The following is a 19,345-nucleotide window of genomic DNA, read 5'->3' as shown; positions in this document are numbered from 1 at the left end:
CTTGTCCCGTCAGCAATTTGCTCCACATGGGCTGTGAAAGGGCTGGGAACACTTAAAGAAAACTATATTGCTCTTTACCAAGTACCGTACACTTACAGCATCCACAAGGTTTTAGACAAATCCTTTCACCTTTCTGTATCAGTTTTAAATACTGTCAGTAACATACAGTGTGTACAATGTGTCAGTGCTGACAAAATACAATCCTGCCACAAGGAAGCTTATTACCACACCAATATCTCTCACATATATATAATCTGTACAGGTGAAGGAATGAGCAACTTTTTTTAGGCTTTGAGTGGTTTTTCGTACAACTATGAAGTACAGGTGAATTCTGAATTTATAATGAGCAGAATGTCTGGACACTTACTAAAAGAAGAATTTTGTCACACAGACCTAGATATCAGCTAATTATGGTGATTACAAAGAAGCTACTTTGCAACATTAGAAGCTTGGTGGTCTTAATCCTGTTGCTACTTACATAGATTCTGATTCGAGGCATTCAGCTATTCTCTCTAACTTCTGAAGGACTTAGTGTTAAATAACATGACTTCTTGCAAGACTAGAGTTCTAATTAATTAAAAAAAAAAACAAAGTGTATTTCATATTGTCTGACACTTAAATACAAGCCTATATATATTAATATTTCATACAAACTGAAGAACAAAGAAATTGACAGGGATCAGTTAAAGTTAAGTGTTTGCTCTCTTGAAAACAAACTGCACTTTCTAAATCATGGCACACAAGATCACAGCAAATACTAAACTTGCTCCTTGATGAAAAACCAAAATCAAACTAATGTTCACATTAACTCTGGCAAATCTGACTGGGAGTGTTGTGTGAAAACACATAATTCCTATGGATATAAATAAAGTATTCTGAAAAGTTACTATTCTTTTATACCTACTTCAGAAACACTTCACATTCTTTGATGCAAGTCTGACGTGAGTTCGAGCGCAGCAGTCAGGACTAAACACACCTAACAAAAGCTGCCAGATGTGTTCTGCTTCTGGTGGCACCTGCCAGTACCTGTATTTGTGACTGTGTCCCCTTGGGAACCAGAAATGGAGTCACTAGCACCCACAGCACGAACACAAATTGGGTCCCCTGCTCTGCTGCATAAGGCAGCTATGTCATCACTCGCTCTCAAGAAACACAGCAGAGAAGTGAGTTGTCATCAGTAAAAAATACTGTTAAAACTCTCTTTCACTGTGTGAAAAGAAATCCACTGTGACCCACCGTCCTCCCAGCAACTAGAAAGGACAACACGGCTACCATACTGCCAGTAACAGAAACCCCTTTCTGCCAAATGTTTCCATCCATAACATTGCTTTGAAAGATTAAAAGTCCCCAGAATATCAAATAAGATACTTGAAATCACAGATGGAGCAAGGTGTTAGTACAATTAATACATTCTTTGTACGAAAACACATAAGCAGTTGGAAGACTTCCTTCACAGACTGCTTTTCTCTAAACATATTACCCAACTGTAAACCATTCTTGACTTATTAAAAAAAAAAAAACCTGACTGCTACACAGGCTTAAGCTGACCAACAAGAACTGGATAAGGTATTGAGGACCGCATTTCTAGAACATGTTGGCATCTTTTACTCTTCACTCCAAATTCCCAACTTCTGCGGAAGAAAACTACAGGTCCCAGGATGCCCTAGGACAGCACAATCTTGGCAGGCCACTGCAATAAAAACACAGCACTGCACACTGGGGCCTGTAGTTTCCCTGAGCACATTCTTATTCAAGATGAGACCAGATGTAGGCCATATTGCACACTTCCACCAGCCTGCAAACAAGACACACATCCCAAACAGGGAGACTGCTGCTGGTAATCATCAGATAAGCTGGATTGATACCCAGTTCTTGTGTGTTGAAGTTAAGAGGCCAAAGATTTCAGCAGAAATAAATATCAGCTAACCAAGAGTCCTCATAGAACAGAAGTTTGGCTACTTTCAAATATGCACAGTTTGCTGTAGCTTTTTAACATCTTTTACTGAAGTGCAACAAGAATTTATGGGGTTTTTCTCCCAAGACTGCTACATTTAATAACATTAAAGAGTATTCTTTTGAATAGCAATAGGAAAAGTATGTTTGGTGAGGGGCATATTCTCCCTGCCCAGAATCCAGTTATCTGGAAACAAATTGCTCTCCTCCTCCATTTCCACAATGTGCTGAAGCAGGGGCTTGCCTCTCTTCTGAAAAGAAGTGGCTCTTAGCTGAAAATTAAATAGCTGTGTCTCAGCGTAGGCCTCAGAGAGGAATACGCTGTACTTCAGTAAAGGGAATGGCAGCTCCCCCTACCAGCCTGTTCTAAAAAGGTTTTAATCGAGGAAGGAAACAACCAGGGAACAAAATAAATAAGTCCTCCTCTTTTTTTCCCCCCTCCCACTTCCCTTAACTCTGGATTATTATTATTAAAACAATTTAAAAACAATAATATGCATATAAAATTTCATCTAAGAACTTATATGCTTCCCTAGTCCTTGTAGTACTGTCTTTGCAGCATTTCCAGGCTAGCAGGCAGCACCTACAGAAACATGCAAAAGGAAAAGGCTGGCCCAAGAGAAAGACAGCATCCCAGTGCAAGAGAAAGAAATGGTGATGCTTCAGTCGCGTGAAAGTCATCCTGATGCACTTCCCTATAGAGGCAAGAGGCCTCAGGAGCATCTAAAGGTTTTGTCAATACAGCAATGCTGTCCATAGGCCAGACAGCTGTTGCCATAGTTACTATCAGCCAGCTTATCAGAAAATAATTATTGCAATTACTCAGAAGTTTTGTTAAAACAATTTAAAGCTTCAAAAGGATACCACTTGATCTTTTCAATTAACTGTTTGCAACTATGCTGCCTTTGGGATCCACACAGTTAACTTGGATCTGCAGGGTTGAAGTGGAAGAGGGGAAGGAATCAATGTTCCTTCTCCCTTTCATACTGACAGCTTGTATTTCATACGCAGAAACAAGGAAGCTGAACCACCCATAAGCTTGGCTGCTCTGCTAGAGTTCTCTCACAGGCCATCTTAGAGTCACAGGCTTAAATCTGCCCTCGTTTGTTTTAACTACTCACACATCCATACTGCAATTTCAAGAAACACACCAGCTACGTTTCCAAAGCGTACTTTTAATTACACATGCAAAGGTAGAGACCCTCACTTCAGAGACAGGTGACAACTTCTGTACCAAGTGAACTTTCTCTTTTGTCCTACAAGCACAGTACTATCAGGCAGAAAGGCAGAATCAGAAAACACACATTTTAAGAAATCAGGCATTAAAAATGCATAAGAGCTGCATGAACGTGGCCTAAAACACAGCTCACAGTGAAGCAGTGCCTCATTGCTCCTGTACCACTTACAGTTGCATTCCCACCAGTAACAACAAACATTAGGTTTGGGCTGGGGTCTGGGGGGTGGAGGCAGCATGTTTGTTTTGTGGTGTGTGGCTTTTCAAAGCATGCTTTGAGCATACAGTCTCTAATCAAAAGAGTGAGCATTTGTAATGACAGCAAACAAGAAATCTCGGGCAAGAGGGAACAAATAATAGGTCAAACCATCCAGGCAGAGCTTTTAAGGCATGGGGAACTTGATAATTCCATCAGAGATATTAAACTGGTGTAAAAGGCATACCAGAAAATAAATGCTGCAGATAAGTCTGTATCAAGCAGCACATTTTTTCCTCAAAAACCTGGAATGACCAAAGCATTAAAACAAAAGATTCGTGGTGAAGTTGGGCTTTGTTAGGACAGTAGGTAGGGCAGTCCTCTCAAAGCAAAGGAAGGAACCTGTAAGAACTTTCTACAGCTATAAAAATTATTGTAGGGACAGGTGACTCTAACTGCAGAATCACCTGAAAGGTGCAAGTGCACCTTTCCTCAGCACTAGGTACTTTTTAAAAAGTCTTCAGATTTCTACACATGTTACAGCCATTCTGTGATCTACACTTTTGGGAAGTTTTGACATAACAAAAGCAGAATCAAACAAACTTTAAATCATACTTTTAAAATTCCGGTCCAGAGAAGAACATTGTAAAGTGAAGGAGCCATAAATAAAAAAACTTATGAAGGAAACAAAGCAGTTACTTTTTTTTTTTTTTTTTTTTTAATGAGACTCTATGTGCCATAAGGAAAAAAAAAAAAGGAAAGGAAAATGAGAAAATAGAAAGTTGCCCCCCACCCCCCACCAAATGTAAATAAAATTCTTTTTTGCCTGCATAATGCATAGCTCTACTACCAGCACAAGCCAGATACTGGCTTTGTGCTACACTGAACATGAAATATTACTGTAAGATACCTATAAAAACTATCCTTATATACCCTCTAATTACAGGGTATAGAAGTAAGTACCAGCCCTTTGCATTTGGCAGACATCTCAAAATCCTTCTGCGCTCTGCCCCACCTTTCCACTATATGGTTTGTTCCTAAATAACCTTTGTGCTGTTAAAATACATCAGAAACAGGATGTGAGCTGCTTTCTGGCACAGAGTAATTGAACAAGGGCAATTCACCAATGTACAGGAGCCAGGCCTTTTGTAGAGTCTTACACTTCTAGTATACAGCTACACATGTGACTGCACAGTTGTGAGCATAAAGGGTGAAGGGACAGTGAAGAAATATTATAAGTTTAATAATAGGTTTTAGCAATGCCCCTTCCACACAAGAAGCTTTTCCTGAAGATGCTTTACAGCTCACATCCCCATGAGATGGCCCTCCAAAAAGCAAAGCTCTATCACCCTATGAAGTTCTTTCTTGTATTTAATATTTTAAACAAGCAAAACCAACAAACCCAAAACAGTGAAAGGGTTAGGGTCACCAACACGTTTCTCACGTGACATTCATCTTGAGTTTCTGATACCCATGCAAAAAGCACATGAAATAAGATAGTCCATCAAGGTTTCTTCAAACTGGACTAAAATAAAAGAGAAATCTCCATTGCAAACAATTTCTGGTAGTATCAATTCATTTGACCAAATAAAATTCATGGCTCTGAGAGTAAGGATAAAGGAACTGACCAGCTTCAATGTGTTCATTATAAACAAACTTCATGAACAACTCAAGTGATAGCCAGACTCACTATCAAAGCTTTCCAACTGCCCACAGAATTATTCAACTTTTTAAGGAGTCAATATGATACATCCTATTTTCTAAAAAAAGAAAAAAAAAGGCCATGAAATTTGTGTCCTTTCTAAGAATCCACAACAAGATGGTTTTTTATATCATAATTTCTACCGTGAAGATTAACAGGCACAAACAAAACCTCATCTCTAAATAAAAAAGTTGGAGTAAGAAATAGTTAGGATCAATATTTAAAACAAAGCTGAAGCTGAATAGCCTACAGTGAAGAGATACCTTTACAAAACCTAAACTTAAAGTACAGGTTTCACTGTTGAAGTTGGAAAACACAACAGCACTTTTCTCTAAGCAGCTTAAGTTTTAATTTCCTACTTTTGCTTAAGTTCTTTGAAGGGGAGATTTTTTATTTTCCCTAAAGGAAGAAAACCATTTTCAAATGCCTGCTTCCATCAACAAAACTAGTTCAGGATGCACAGAGAGGAGAGCAAAGATTAAAAACTTCCAAGCAAAAATCCTGAAAACACTAATGGCAAAATAATTATTAATAACAAAAGACTCCTCCACATAACATTTTGAACTACACAACATGTTAGCTTCACTAGTTAAATGAAAAATCACCAAAACCCATAATGGGATCCACTTCAAACTTCTTGTTGCTCAGGATGCTCAGGCTAAAATCCTGGGATATGACATAGCTGCCATCCATCTGGTAGCAAAGCACCTACCTTCTGCTGGACAACGGGTCTCTTATGACTTAGAAGAGATACTCTATACACACTATTATACAACATGAAATGAATGGATAGAGGCTGCTCCATAATCCCTCTCTATCAGCTCAAACCCCTAGCTGATATAACTAAATAAACTCTCTACCATAGTGAAGTTGAAAGTTTTAAAAACATTTGAAAATTTCATCATGTATTTTTTAAATACAGTTTTAAAGTTTCATTTACTGAGTTATTGAATTCCTTTCTAGAAAACAACAATAAAAAACGTCCCCAAAGAAAGTTTCATTTAGCTATCATGAAGCATGCACAGATATAAACAGAATTTCCAAAGACTGATCTTTCTCCTAACGTATGGTAATTGACTCCTTCAACTAATATGGGTAGTTATGCTATTTTTATATTTAAGATCCTGTTCTCAGTAGTAATTTAACATCAGTATTTAATAAAAACTATAAAGTTGTATTCTACACAATCACTAACAAGTTTAATAATAAAGTTCTGTCATTACCTGTCATTACCCTGGTAGAAGTAATGAATATTAGAATTTTAAGGTTTTTTTTTTTTAAACAAAGTATTGAAACACATGTTATTCTTTTCACAAATGAAGCCTCAAAATAAGCCTCCCTTCATCAAAGTTAGAAATTCCCCTGCTATGTAGCAGGTCCAGCCTCACCAGCTAACTCTGGGAAATCACAGGAAAGACAGAGGAAGCCAAATTACAAAACTGAAACTAAGCAGGTGTCTTCATTGTTAGAAGTGAGCACAATGAGAAGCTGGGGGGGGAAGGAGAGGAAATTTAAAATAAAAAAAAAAAAGGTAAACAGACAGTCAAAATCCAATTCATTTCTGATAGCTGAAAATCTACAGCTAAGCAAAAAAAGATGCAACTATCTACACATACGGGTGTACAGGAGTATCTATCCTTTAACCTGATAACAAGCAACAGCACAAGAAAATCTGCCTGACCCAAAGAAGCCTACCTCCTCCTCAAGCCCTGCCATTACAGAACGCACATCCCCACCTGATTTCTCCATGCTCACACCCACCGTACATCACAGCACACAACTTTCTCGTGACACGCACGTTATTACCCCCAGTGGGACCTTTTTACATGTAGTCTCCACAGTGAACAAAAGTTCATTGTCAAGCTCAGTGCTTGGGCCCAAACAAATATCCAAGAGGATAAAAGGGGGAGAAAGGGAGAAAGTGCTCCTATCTGCAAGTATAAGATTTGCAGGCAATCACCGTTACTTACAATTAAAAAGTGGGAACAGGTGTAGCAGATATCATACTTTGATAGCTGAACAAAGAATATTACAGCACGTGACTGAAATGTGATGACATTTGTTCACCAATCGAAAACAAAAGCCACTCTCCAATGGCACTCTTTCCTCCACCCCCAAGAATTAGGAACTTAGAAATTTCTCCATATTGAAACACATCTGTTCATAGCCTTATTTTTTGACACTTGAGAAGAAGTTGAATGAAGATTAATAAAATACTAATTCACCAAAAAAATCTCAGCGTACTAACCCACCAGCACCCACCAAACTGCAGAGGTGGCTGAGGAGAAAGCTTTACCGACAGTGAAGCACGGAATAATAAAGAACAGGAAAAAAACCACACACCACCACAAAAAAAAAAAAAAAAAAAATTCCTGCAGGAAGGCAAGTGAAGAAAGGAAAGGAACACGCATAAGAGGACTACACCAAATGGCAGAGTCCCACATAGAGCCCCACTCCACCTACACGAGCGCAGGAGGGAGGGAAACAAACCAAAATAAAGAAGTGTCTGTGCCCAGTGCTGGGGCAGGCGTGGGCACCCCCGGCCCCCGGCCCCGTACCTGTGCGGGAAGGGCAGCCCCAGGGCGAGGGGGGCAGGCCCGGCTCCGGAATAACAAGTTGCTGAAGAAACGGAATTTTCCCGGCGCTGCTCGGGCCACAAAGACGAATGAAAGGAAGGAGGGAAGAGGAGGTGAAAAAAAAAAAAAAAAAAAAAAAAAAAAAAAAAGGAAAAAAAAAGAGAAAACCGCAGCAGCGGATTTACTACGAATTATCCATCACCGAGAGCGGCATCATTTCCCAGATAATAATAAAACTTCCCCGACAGCATCGCGGCGAAGGACCCGACCGAGAGAAAAGGGCCTGGAAATAATCATCCTGAAGGAAACCGGAGGGGAGGGGATAAGCCTCCCTCCCCCACCCCATCCCCAGTGCAATGTGTCATCTCCTTCCCCTGCTCCTCCCCCCAACCCCAATGTGTCACCTCCTCCTTTTACCCCAAGTGTCACCCTCCTCCACCTCTCCCGCTCCCGCTCGCAAACTTCTGCCGGGGAGGCCGGGGGGCCGCCCCGGGACGCTCCGCTATTCCCCGCCACCCCCCCGAGGGAGGGGCCGGGGGCCGCGGCGAAGTTGCTGCTCCTCATCGCCAAGTTGGCCGGAGAGTGCGGGGCGCGCCGGCGCCATCCCGGGGGGCGCGGGGGGAGAGGGGGGGACGGCGCCCGGGGGGCGGGGGGGGGCAGGGAGGAAGAGGAGGAGGAGGCGAATCCGAAAGGTGGGATACTACACCCTGCTGGCGGCGGCGGTGCTGCTGCGGGCCGGCCGGGGTCCCCCTGGCAGGACCTCTCTGTGAGGGGGAGGACTCTTCTTCATAGGGGGAGGGTGCCGGCGCCGCCGCTCCTCTGGGCCTCCCTGTCCCCCTCTTCTGGGCGCCTCTCTCTCTCTCCTCCTCTCACTTTCTTTAAGCTAAGCGGGGAGTGGAAGATGGTAGGTTGCTCCCTTCTCCTCCTCCTCTTCGCTCGCTCTCGCCTCTGTGGGGTCCTTTTCCTTCCCCCTCTCCGCGGGGGGCTCCTCCTGCGGCGGGGAGGAGGGAGCGGGCGGGGAGGGCGGCACGAAGCCGAAGAGGCGCAGGAGGAGAGAAACTGTAACACAAAAACAAGCCGAGAAGCTGAACTCTTCTTCAATCCCATTCACCCGGCCCGGCCGCAGCACACCGCTCGCCGGGATCCCTCCGCCGCCGGCCTCCCTGCCTGCCTGCCTGCGGCGCGCTCCCGACACGCCGCCGCGCGCGCCCCCGCCCGCCCCGGCCCGGCCCGGCCCGGCCCGCCGCTGGAGACCCGCCGGGGAAGCGGGAATCGGCGGGCCCACGCTCCCGCTCCCCGTTGCGATGGCGGGACGCCGCCGGCCGGGCCCGGGCCGGGACGAGGAGGGGGGAAGCCAGGAGGGCGGGCTCGGCGGCTTCTCCTGAGGGGGGACTACTTGACGTGTCGGTGCGGCGAATTTATTTCCCTTTGCCTAAGGAACGGGCTGTGCTGCGGCCCCCATTGCCTAGGGAAAAAGCCCGGATGTAAAGTGAGTGAAACTAAAGTAGAGTGAAGTAGGGCACCAAACTCTGCCGGAGCAGCGGCGCCGCCGGCCGCGGCCGCGGGGGGCACTGGGCGGCCGCACCGCCCCGCACCGCCGGTACCGGGCGGGCGTGAGGGCGCGGGGGCCGGAGAGAGCAGTGCGGGGGCGGCCGCGCGCCAGCCGAGACCCCCCCCGCGCCCCCCATACAGACACACACGCGCGCACACACGCACACCCCTCCCCTCCCCTGCCTCCTTCCCCGCGCCCGCCCGGCCCGGCTGCGCGGGACTCGGCGGGGGCGGCGCGCGGGGGCGCGCGCGGGGCCGCGCGCAGGAAGCGGAGAGCGGCGTGGGGGGGGGGGCGCGCGCGCGGGCGGGAGGAGCCGGCGCGCGGGGCCCTGCCGCGAGGGGCTCCGCACAGGAAGTTGATGCAACAGGGCCGCGGGGCGGGGGGGGCTGGGGGGGGTGCGGGGGGCGCGCGCAGGAAGCGGCGGCGGCGGGAGGGAGCGCGGGAGCGCGGCCGCCTCATCCCCGCGCATGGGGCGCGGATGCGCCGCGGCCCCTTCGCCCCGGCCGAGGGCCTCTCTTCTTCCCTCCCCTCATCGCTGGCCCTGCCATGTTATTCGAAGGAATAGCGCACTCTCTCGCCGCGCGGCAGGGCAGGGAGGGAGGCTGTTCCCTCCTCCACCTCGCCGTTCACGCAGCGGGCTTGGCTTATTTATTTATTAACTTACTACTCCAGTGCCGGGCGATGCTGCCATTTGCTTTCGTGCGAGCGGCGGCGCATCAGCCTTCGCTGCCTTTTTTTTTTTTCCCCTCCCCATTCCTCTTCTAATTTCCCTCCCGAAAAAAAAAAAATAAAGAAAAAAAGGCAACAAAATCCAACCGTGGCGAGTCAGAAACTTTGACGGGCAGGTTCAAAGCAGGGAAGTTAACACGCCATGGCTCGGAACGTTTCTGCGGTACTCGCCGGCGTGCCAGTCAATGTACGTGACTCGGGCTTGGGGCGCTCCTCGGAGGCTGCCCCGTCCTCCGGCAGCTCGGGGAGCGCAGCCCCCGTTCCTGCCGCACCAGCGCCGGCACCAGCCCGGGCAGGGTCACTCCTTAGCTGCACTACGCTAGCTTAAGTTACAGGCATGCCCCTGTGCCTCTTCGGCTTCCGAAAGTCTCCAGAGTCTCAGAAATACTTCAGACCTCGCGTTTCTGTCGGAGCATTGCTAAAGCGGTGGGACATGTTCTGGACGCCGCGGGATTTGTATGAGCTCTCACGAAAAGCTGGGGCTTCATGCAATGCAAAGCTGTTGGTTTTTTTGTTTTTTTGTTTTTTTAATTTTTTGTTTTTAATAGCCTCTTTCATCGTTTTAGTCCTTCGAAGTGCTCACAAGTTGTGAAGAAAAGTAAGCGTTTGCGTTATCTTTGCAAATGCTTCAGGAAGCCACGATGAACTCGTTTTTATATTGTGAAACTAAATCCATAAGGCAGTCATGATGAGTAACTCGGGGACGAGTCGTAATTGGGCAGAAACGCACAGTTTTATCATCTGGAGGATTCTAGAGGGCTCAGCCTGAGTGAGAACTTACAGCAAGGTTTCCTCTCACTAAAAAAAGAGATCTGTAAGCCATTGTTTACTTAATTACTGTTAATTTTCCACTTTTTTTCCATCAATTGGTTGCCAAGTTTTGTGTGATTTAATTGTGAACTTTACAATGTTTAGTGCCCTTCTTAAAGCTGTAGCTCCTGAACTCATACAATTATGCAAGAAACTCAGGCTTTCTTTTTTTTTAAATGAAGTTCCTAGCCTCTGGGTTTGTGGATGTGACCTTAAAAGCACAAACCTTAAATGCACCAGAAGGAAAAGGTATGAAGGGAATAGAGTTATCCAAAAATGCCTTTATTTTTTTAATGTCACATTGTTTGGGTTTTTCTTTTTGAGGCAATCTCTTCTACTCCATATTATTATTATTATTATTATTATTATTATTATTATTATTATTATTATTATTATTATTATTATTATTATATTTTCTTCCTTTTTTATTTTTCTTTTTTGCAAGCCAGGTATGATGCTTAACAGTAAGGTTGACAGAATACTAAGAAAAGAAAAACACAGAAATTATATATGGGTGCTCATCAAATAGTTACTGATAGGTGCACAGTTCATGGGATATCAGGTAAGGTCACATGCTAAGGCTGTGACTACCAAAATCTAGCAGCCATCACCGAAGATCTTTCAACATGTCTAACTGTGACAAGAAATGTTATAGTTAGTATAACTAAGATATGAAATATTACACAATTTAAAATAAATATATATTTGCTTTTTATATTTCTTTCTACTTTGTTTCTACAGCCTTTGAATAGATCAAGTGAGCCTGGGCTAAGTTCTATTGCTGTCAGATCAGCTTGTAGTTTGCTGTGATTTCTCCTGTGGCTGGGGCATCGCCCAGGCCCCTCCCTCCTTAGCCCTCCAGCCTTAAATCCATAACCAATTTTTAAACCCCCCTGAAAATCCCAGCTCCAATACGCAGATTTTCCCTTCTCCATGTAAACTTTTACTACCAACACTTTAAGCTGTAGAGCCAAGTGTTACAGCCAAGACAGGCTGGATTTTGATTTTACCTTCAGTTAATTTGAAGCAAGGAGTCAGCTTGCTCTGAAAACAGTCAGACCAGAGTTGCTTTTGTCCTTCAGGTTTTTTTGATAGAGGCACCAGAAAAACAAATAACTGAGTAAAGCCCTGTTTTTTTATCTTTCTGGTTAACAGGCAAGTTGAAAGAATCTAGAATGAGTGATTTAAGTGTTACTAGAGATTCAGCATGTTTATTTTGCTGAGGAGTCAATACACACAGCCCAAAGTTTGTTTTTTAGAGATGAACTTTGGACAAAGTTCAAAGGAAAAATAATCATCAGCTGTTACTGTAGATGCACACAGAAATTTTTCATGGTTTGTGTTAGAGCTCAGACCATGGTGAGTATCTCACACATTGCCCACAGGGATCTCTGGGTCATGGCAAGTTAGAGTGGCTAAGACCATTTTCATAAAATTGAATTGTGAAATTGTTAAGGTTGAAAGAGAAATTAAAAGTTGTCTAGTTGCACCCCCCTGTGATGGGCAGGGACACCTTCCACTAGACCAGATTGCTCAGAGCCCCATCTAACCTGGCCTTGAACACTTGCAGGGATGGGACATCCACAGCCACTCTGAGCAACCTGTTTCAGTGCCTCACCATCCTCACAGTGACTCTCTAACATCTAATCAAAATATACTCTCAGAATAAATCCATTATCCCTTGTTCTATCACTACATGCCTTTGTCAGAAGTGCTTCTCCAGCTTTCTTGTAGACTCCCTTTAGGTACTGGAAAATGTGTCCTCCAGGCTGAACAGCCCCAGCCCTCTCAGCCTATCTTCACATGAGAAATGCTCCAGCCTTCTGATCATCTTCATTGCACTCCTCCAGTCTCATTCCAGCAGAACCACATCACTCTTACGTTGGGGGCCACAGGGCTGGACACATCACTCCAGCTTCCCATGAGAGCAGAGTGGCTGAATCCCCTCCCTCACCTTGCTGGCCATGCTGCTTTTGATGCAGCCCAGGATGCTGTTGGCTCTCTGGGCTGCAAGCACACAGTGCTGTTGGATTTCTCATCAACCAGCCTGAACTCAGCAGTTTAAGACCTTTATTATCACAGACATGCCAAAAGTCTTTCCTTTAAAAGCTGTGCATGTGCACTACTCCTTTGTTCAGATTTGCAATGATGAAGAGGTTTCTGCCTCTGTGTTACTTAGCTTCACCTCCACGTCAGCAAAAAGGCTCCCCACTTGTGTATATGAAGAATTTACCTTCTACTAGCATGAGACGTGATTTCATGTACAAAATGGAAAGCAGTGGTACCATCAGATATCCAGCTAAATGTTTGAATAAACTGACTGGTTTTGTACTTTGGCTCAATACACAGATATCTACAATGATCTTGCTAGAAGCTTAGGGAAAAAAAATTCTCCTTTGCTTGTTAAGTCTTTGTGATCCCACACACCTCTACCTCTGAATGTGATGTTTGTGCTGCTTATCAAAAGTCATAGTTCAGTTTGTCTGGGTTTTCCACTTTCTGCTTAATCACATCACTTTAGATGCTCAGTCCCCTTTGCCTGTTTTTTATCCTAAGAGCACTTAGAAATACAAGCCAAATCCAAAGCCTTATCAAATTTAGTGGAAAACTCACAAAACTCAACAGAATTTGGTGAGAACTTGTAAGCAGCTGCTAGATCTTATTTCTCATTGAATATTATTTCACTAGTTTGGAAGAATTTCAGAGAAAGAAGAACAGTCCATGTAAAGTATTAATGCAGAGGCATCTCAAGAACAATAGTCATTTTTAACAGTTAGTGTACCAATCTAGCATAACATGCTAGCTCTGCTGTAGCCAGCCCATCCTGCAGTGCTGTTTGTTGAGGATACTTAGAACAAAGTCTGAGAAGATATTAGTTAACATGCAGAAACAGTCTTCTTGCAACTTGTGTTAAAAGGAATTAGCAGAAAGTGCACTGACAGGTCACAGATTAGGTTGACAGTGGAGTAGCCACATAGCACTTTCTGTTGCCCTGTTTTTCAGCAACAAAACTACCTTAAAAACTAAACCAAGAGTTAGTTACTTGCCTATTGCTGTTTTTCACTGTGCTTTTGGCAGGAATGCTGAATGGCTGCAACTAAGAGGGGAGATAGCCTATGCAGCTTAAAAATGAAAGCCATAAGACCATTTTGGGAAAGACGTACCCCAGCCTAAGGAAACAGTTGGGAATCTGTTTGAACACAGGGTTATCTCAGCAGTTGGATGCAGGCAAAGGGTGCCTTCTACAAGCAAATATCTTCCCCTTCCCGGGTCAGGGAAGGATAGGGCATTGCTCACTTCCAGATGATAAGGAAAATTATCCCGATTGTTTAGACCGTCAGTTGGGGCCAGAGCCTGAACACATCATGTGCATGAGGCACTCGCCATTAAGAACATCAGCCTAAGTGGAAACTGCATTGCTTAACACAACTTCTGACTTTAATTGTGGATTTTTGCCTTACACAGGAGTTATTGCTTACAGCAGCCAATGAAGCAGACCCTTGCTTACCCTGTCTCCTCCCAAAACTACTTTCTTACTTGTCAGCTCTCAGCTGGTCCAGCCATGAGTGGTGCAGCTGCAAATTTCACTGTCCTGATTGCTCCGCCTAGGAGGCAGCTAGGGTGAGCTAAAAACAGTCATGGGAGTATATTGCCCGGGATCTATATTCAGGTAAAAGTAATTCAACATTCAAGCTGCCCTGTTGCTTTTGTAAAATTCATGTTCTCCAGGCTGCCCTCAGCAGCTGAGCCAGGAAAGGCCTGTCAGCACAGCACAGCATTGTGTCACTGGGGATGTGAGATCTTCTGAGAGTAGCCTTGAAAGGAGACTCTGACCTGCTGTCTCTTCCCCTGATCACTTACTGCTTTGCTTAGCAGAGATACTGGTTATTTCATACAGAAAGTAGACTGTAGCTCAGAGGGGGTAGCCTGGCCTGTTTCAACAGAGAGCATGGGGAGGATCACCACTGTCTCATACCTGCCAGCAGCTCCCAGAGCTCTTCTTGCTTGGCTTCCCTCTTAGGCTTTCAGTCTTGTTAAGGTTTCAATATGTAAAGTCAGGAAGGTTGTTAGCTGCTTATCTAATCTGACCTCCAGCAAAACACTATTTCAACCAGAACTTCTGTATCAGATCTGCAATTAGGGGGGGCCAGAAAGCATTTTACCTTTCACAAGCCATTGCTTTCTTCTGAATATGCATCTGCTTTCAGAGAGGCTGGTGATGTTGCTGCTCCATACTGACGGAAGATCTGAGGAGTGATACTGTCTCTGGGAGTCAAGAGGAATGGGTTTCCTTGCCTTTTTTTTCCTTTCTCCTTAAGTAGAAGTGAGCAGTCATAAAGGGGACACTGCTCATGGCTCTCAGGTGGCTGGCCAGGCTGACTAAGCATGGTTTCGGATCCTGTACACTGTTTAGAATCACAATGAGCTAGAGATTCTTTGCCAAGATGCAAATGGTCCAGGGAAAGGATCCTCATTTTTAAGCCAGCAGTATGAAGTATCCTAGGAGCAATTGCAGTTCCATTATCAGATCAAAGAAACTGGTTTTGACTCATTGTCCTTTTTGTTAAACAATATAATGCCTCCTAATTCAAGCTGATATGTTGTAATGTTGGTCACCCTCCTAAATTTTTGAGCTGGAATTGTTGGACCATTAGTGATTAGAGATATCTAGTCTCCATCAAAATACCCTTTCCCAGATGCTTCCACTTCTATTTTTGAGGAACTTGGAGGGGAAAAAAGTAGAATTGGAAAACTGTGGATGGAAATGAAACCACTGAGTATGTTTTCAAGGACTGCTGAAAGGAAATGACAACTTTTGTAATGAAGCATTTCAGTGTGTCGCTAACCTGACAAGCAAATAGAAATGCAGAGTGGTAAACCAAGGGCATGAGCCACAGACCAAGACAGCAGCTACCAGGATGTATTGCAGGCATATAGACATCTCAACAGCCTCCCACATGCATAGATATCAGACATTGTGACAAAAACAGCAACCAAAAAGAAATTTAGAAGTCAATTTCTGTAAACAATAAAACACAAGTAGAAAGGACATGTTTTTTTAGTCCTTTTAGGTGTCAGTGGTCATTTTGGCACCTTGAGGAGAGACATCATAACGCAAAGTCTGTTCCAAAGTCCAAGGAATATATAGTCTAAAGGTCACTAAAGGGAAAGGCAGGGAATCAGAGGACCTAAAGTAAACTACAGGATGATGATAATTCCAGGATGTTAAGTATTTAAAATATAAATACTGATTGTGGTTTCCAAAAATTCTTCCATAAATTTGTCCCCAAAACCCTTCAATGTCACTAAATACATAAACAGCCTGAAGTTTGAGTGGATGGAGCATCTGAAAAGCAATTCAGTTCTCTAAGTATTTAATTAAGCATATATTTGAGCCACCAGTTTGGGACTACCAGCTGAGCAGCATCTTGTCCTATAGAGTAATGTAGCAAGAGCATCAGTGTTTGATAGCAATAAAAAAAAGTATAAGCTTTGAGAAGTATTAAACAACTGGAATCTTGTGTATTATTACAGGTTGTCTTGATTTTACCATACTGAAAAGTAGCCCAGCATAGGCACAGAGACGAGGGAGGGAAGATGAGCTGTGAAACAAGTTTTATGAAGGGATGAGAAAGGGGGAGCAGAGGAGCAGAGCTGTGCCTGGCTTTGCATGCAAGAGTAAGAGTTAACAGTGACTCAGTGGACAGAAAGGTCAGTGCTAGTGCAGGTATTCAAAGTGAGTTTTCATGGCCTAACCATAAATGGTATTAGTCACCTCTAGATTATCTGGGATTAAGTGTATCATGGATAAAGATACCCCTGAGGTGACTGATGCTGAACTAGCATGGGCTCGCTCACACTGCACTGTGCCACACAGCACTGCATCTTCTGAGGAGCTGTGACCATCACAGCCTCTGGAGACACCAGTCCCTGCTGATGGCATGACACCTCCTTCTCCAAGCTTCCCTGACTGTTTTTGGGTTTCTGCTTTGACTGTGTTACCTCGTCTTGCTGCTTTCTGGGATAATCTGGAGTTTATTGTAGCTGGGTTTTGAACAGAGTGAGAAGGGGCAAAGTAAAGATCAAAAAAAGTCAATAAACCTGATGGACAAGGGAGGCATCTGCAGAGAGACAAAATGCCCTTTTTATTTAGTCATGTCTTACACTACAGATACCACATCATAAATTCAGAGACATTTTTGTAGAGAGAGGTCCTCACAGATATTTTATTTATAATTGATTTTAATATCTTCCACTCATGTCTTCTGTTGTTTGAGTGATAGGCAAGTTGCAAAATATTTCACTCAAGACTTAGGGAATTGGGCAATTAAACATATTTGTGTGTTCTTTGTGTTCAAAATTGATTAATAACGGTAAGATACACCAACATCGCACTTTTCAGCAAAAAGACAGTTAGATAATGTCAATAAATTCACAAATCTCATTGGCATTGCTTCTGTATATGAAGAGCACACATAAGCATAAATGTGGGGTTTTTTTCTCACTAGAAGGAACAGAATGAAAAGAATGTTTCTTTCAAAATTTTTATTATGTTATCAAGTAAAAATCATAGAATCATAGAATATTCATAGAAGGGGCCCACAAGGATCAATGAAATCAATTCCTTGCCCTGCACAGAAGAGCCCCTGAAATTGCACCATGTGCCTGAGGACATTGTCCAAACACTTCTTGAACTCAGGCTGGTGCTGGGACCTTTTCCTTGGGGAGCTGTTCCAGTGTCCAGCCACCCTCTAGGTGAAAAACCTTTTCCTAATATCCAATCTAAACCTCCCCTGACACAACTTCAGGCTGTTCCCTCAGGCCCTGTCACTGATCACCAGAGAGAAGAGATCAGTGCCTGGCTCTCTACTTCCCTTTGAGAGGATGCTGAACACCACAATGAGGTTTCCCCTCAGTGTCTTCTCCAGGCTGAACAGAGCAAGTGACCTCAGCCACTCCTCATAAGGCTTCCCCTCCAGACCCTCCACCATCTTCACTGGCCTCCTTTGGACAATCTGTAATAGTTTCATGCCTTTCTTATGTTGTGGCACCCAGAACTGTCTCCAGCACTCGAGGTGAGGCTGCCCCAGTGCAGAGCAGAGCAGAGCAGGACAATTCCCTCCCTTGCCCAGCTGGCCATGCTGTGCCTGATGCACCCCAGGACACACTTGGCTCTCCTGGCTGCCTGCAGTCTCCACTGCTGACTGCAATCCACTTTCTGTCAACCAGGACCCTTGTGTCCCTTTCCTGTGGCACTGCTCTCCAGCCTTTTGCTCCCCAGTCTGTCCACACATCCAGGGTTGCCCCATCAGGTGCTGAATCAGGCACCTGCCCTTGTTAAATTTCATGTGGTTGGTGGATGCCCAGCCCTTTGATTTGTCAAGGTCTCTCTGCAGGGCCTCCCTGCCTTTCAGGGAGTCAGCAGCTCCTCTCAATTTTTAGTATTATTGGCAGACTTTCTTAGTATGCCTTTGAGCCCTGCATCCAGTTCTTTAATGAAGGTGTTGATGAGCACTGGCCCCAAGATGCAGCCCTGTAGAACCCCACTAATGACCAGCTGCCAGTCTGATCTCACCCTATTCACTGTAAGCCTTCGTGCCCAACCTGCAAGCCAGTTGCTCACCCATCACATGGTATGTTTATCCAGCTGTGGGCTCGACATTTGAAGGATGCTGTGAAAGACAGTATCAAAAACTTTACTGAAATCCAAAGATTACTTCAAATTACTTCCCTTGACCAACCAGGTGGGTTTCCTATGAACTTGTGCTGGCTGTGTCTGATAATCATGTTGTCCTTTCAGATGTTTTTCAATAACTCCCAGAATAATCTTCTTCATATGATTATGCCATTTTCAGGTCATGATAATCATGGCATGGCATAATTTAATTAGTTTGTCTTGCAGTGGACTTGGAATACCACATGGAATTTCAATAAAATCCTCTGATAGTTTGAAAACATTGCAAAGTTCCAGGTCATGCTAGTGTCATTGGTAATATCAGTGGGGTTCCTGAAAACATTCACTCAGTGCTTGCCATCAGGTAGGTAGTTAAACAAGGAATTGGAAATTATCTGAAGTGTATAAATGTCAATAGGAGTTTGTATTTTGTCTATTTGTGAAGCTATTACGCACCCACCCCCTCAGAGCAAGCTGAAGGATGTTGTTGCAAAAAATATATGCTAGAATTAGAAAGCCAGCAGAAGGGATAGGGAAAAATTTTCACCTTGAAGAAAAAAAAAAAACAACCTGGAGACTAGGGCATTTCAGATGAAATAAAAGAAACTGAAGAGGGAACATAAGAGGCCTGCTAAAGGGAGAGGAGCATGGAGAAGGAAAATCGGGAGTGATTGTTCACCATCAAGTTGCAAGAGTAAGTGGTACTGAGTGAAATGATTAGACAGTGTTTGAAACAAACAAAAAGCAATACTTTTTTTGTTCAATGCATAATCACATTTGGAACTCATTGGTGCAAGATTTCATGGACCCTGATAGTATAAATGTGTTTAGAAAGGCATGAAACAAATCTACTGAAGGATGCAACATCTGACTCAGCAAGCACTTTTACCAATGTCTGCCAGAAGCTCACGGGGGAAG

General features: G+C 44.2%; 1 protein-coding gene across 14 annotated transcripts in view; it reads right to left on the bottom strand.

Moving 5' to 3' along the window:
* PHF21A (PHD finger protein 21A) overlaps positions 1–9,093 on the bottom strand; it is a 125,395-nt gene extending 116,302 nt beyond the window's left edge. For 2 of the 14 annotated variants that reach the window (XM_079308513.1, XM_079308521.1), the window contains exons 1-2: positions 8,368–9,083; positions 7,644–7,729 (exon numbers count right to left, since the gene is read on the bottom strand). The gene's annotated coding sequence lies outside the window, so the exon portion shown is untranslated. Of the gene's footprint in view, positions 1–7,643; positions 7,730–8,078; positions 8,251–8,367 lie in introns of those variants that run through there. The other 12 variants (XM_079308516.1, XM_079308522.1, XM_079308517.1 and 9 more) reach the window with 12 other exon arrangements.
* Positions 9,094–19,345: the final 10,252 nt, after the last annotated feature.

This window comes from Erithacus rubecula (genome assembly GCF_903797595.1).
Source record: "Erithacus rubecula genome assembly, chromosome: 6".
NCBI classification, from domain to species: Eukaryota; Metazoa; Chordata; class Aves; order Passeriformes; family Muscicapidae; genus Erithacus; species Erithacus rubecula.
This window is presented reverse-complemented; position numbering and strand designations above follow the sequence as displayed.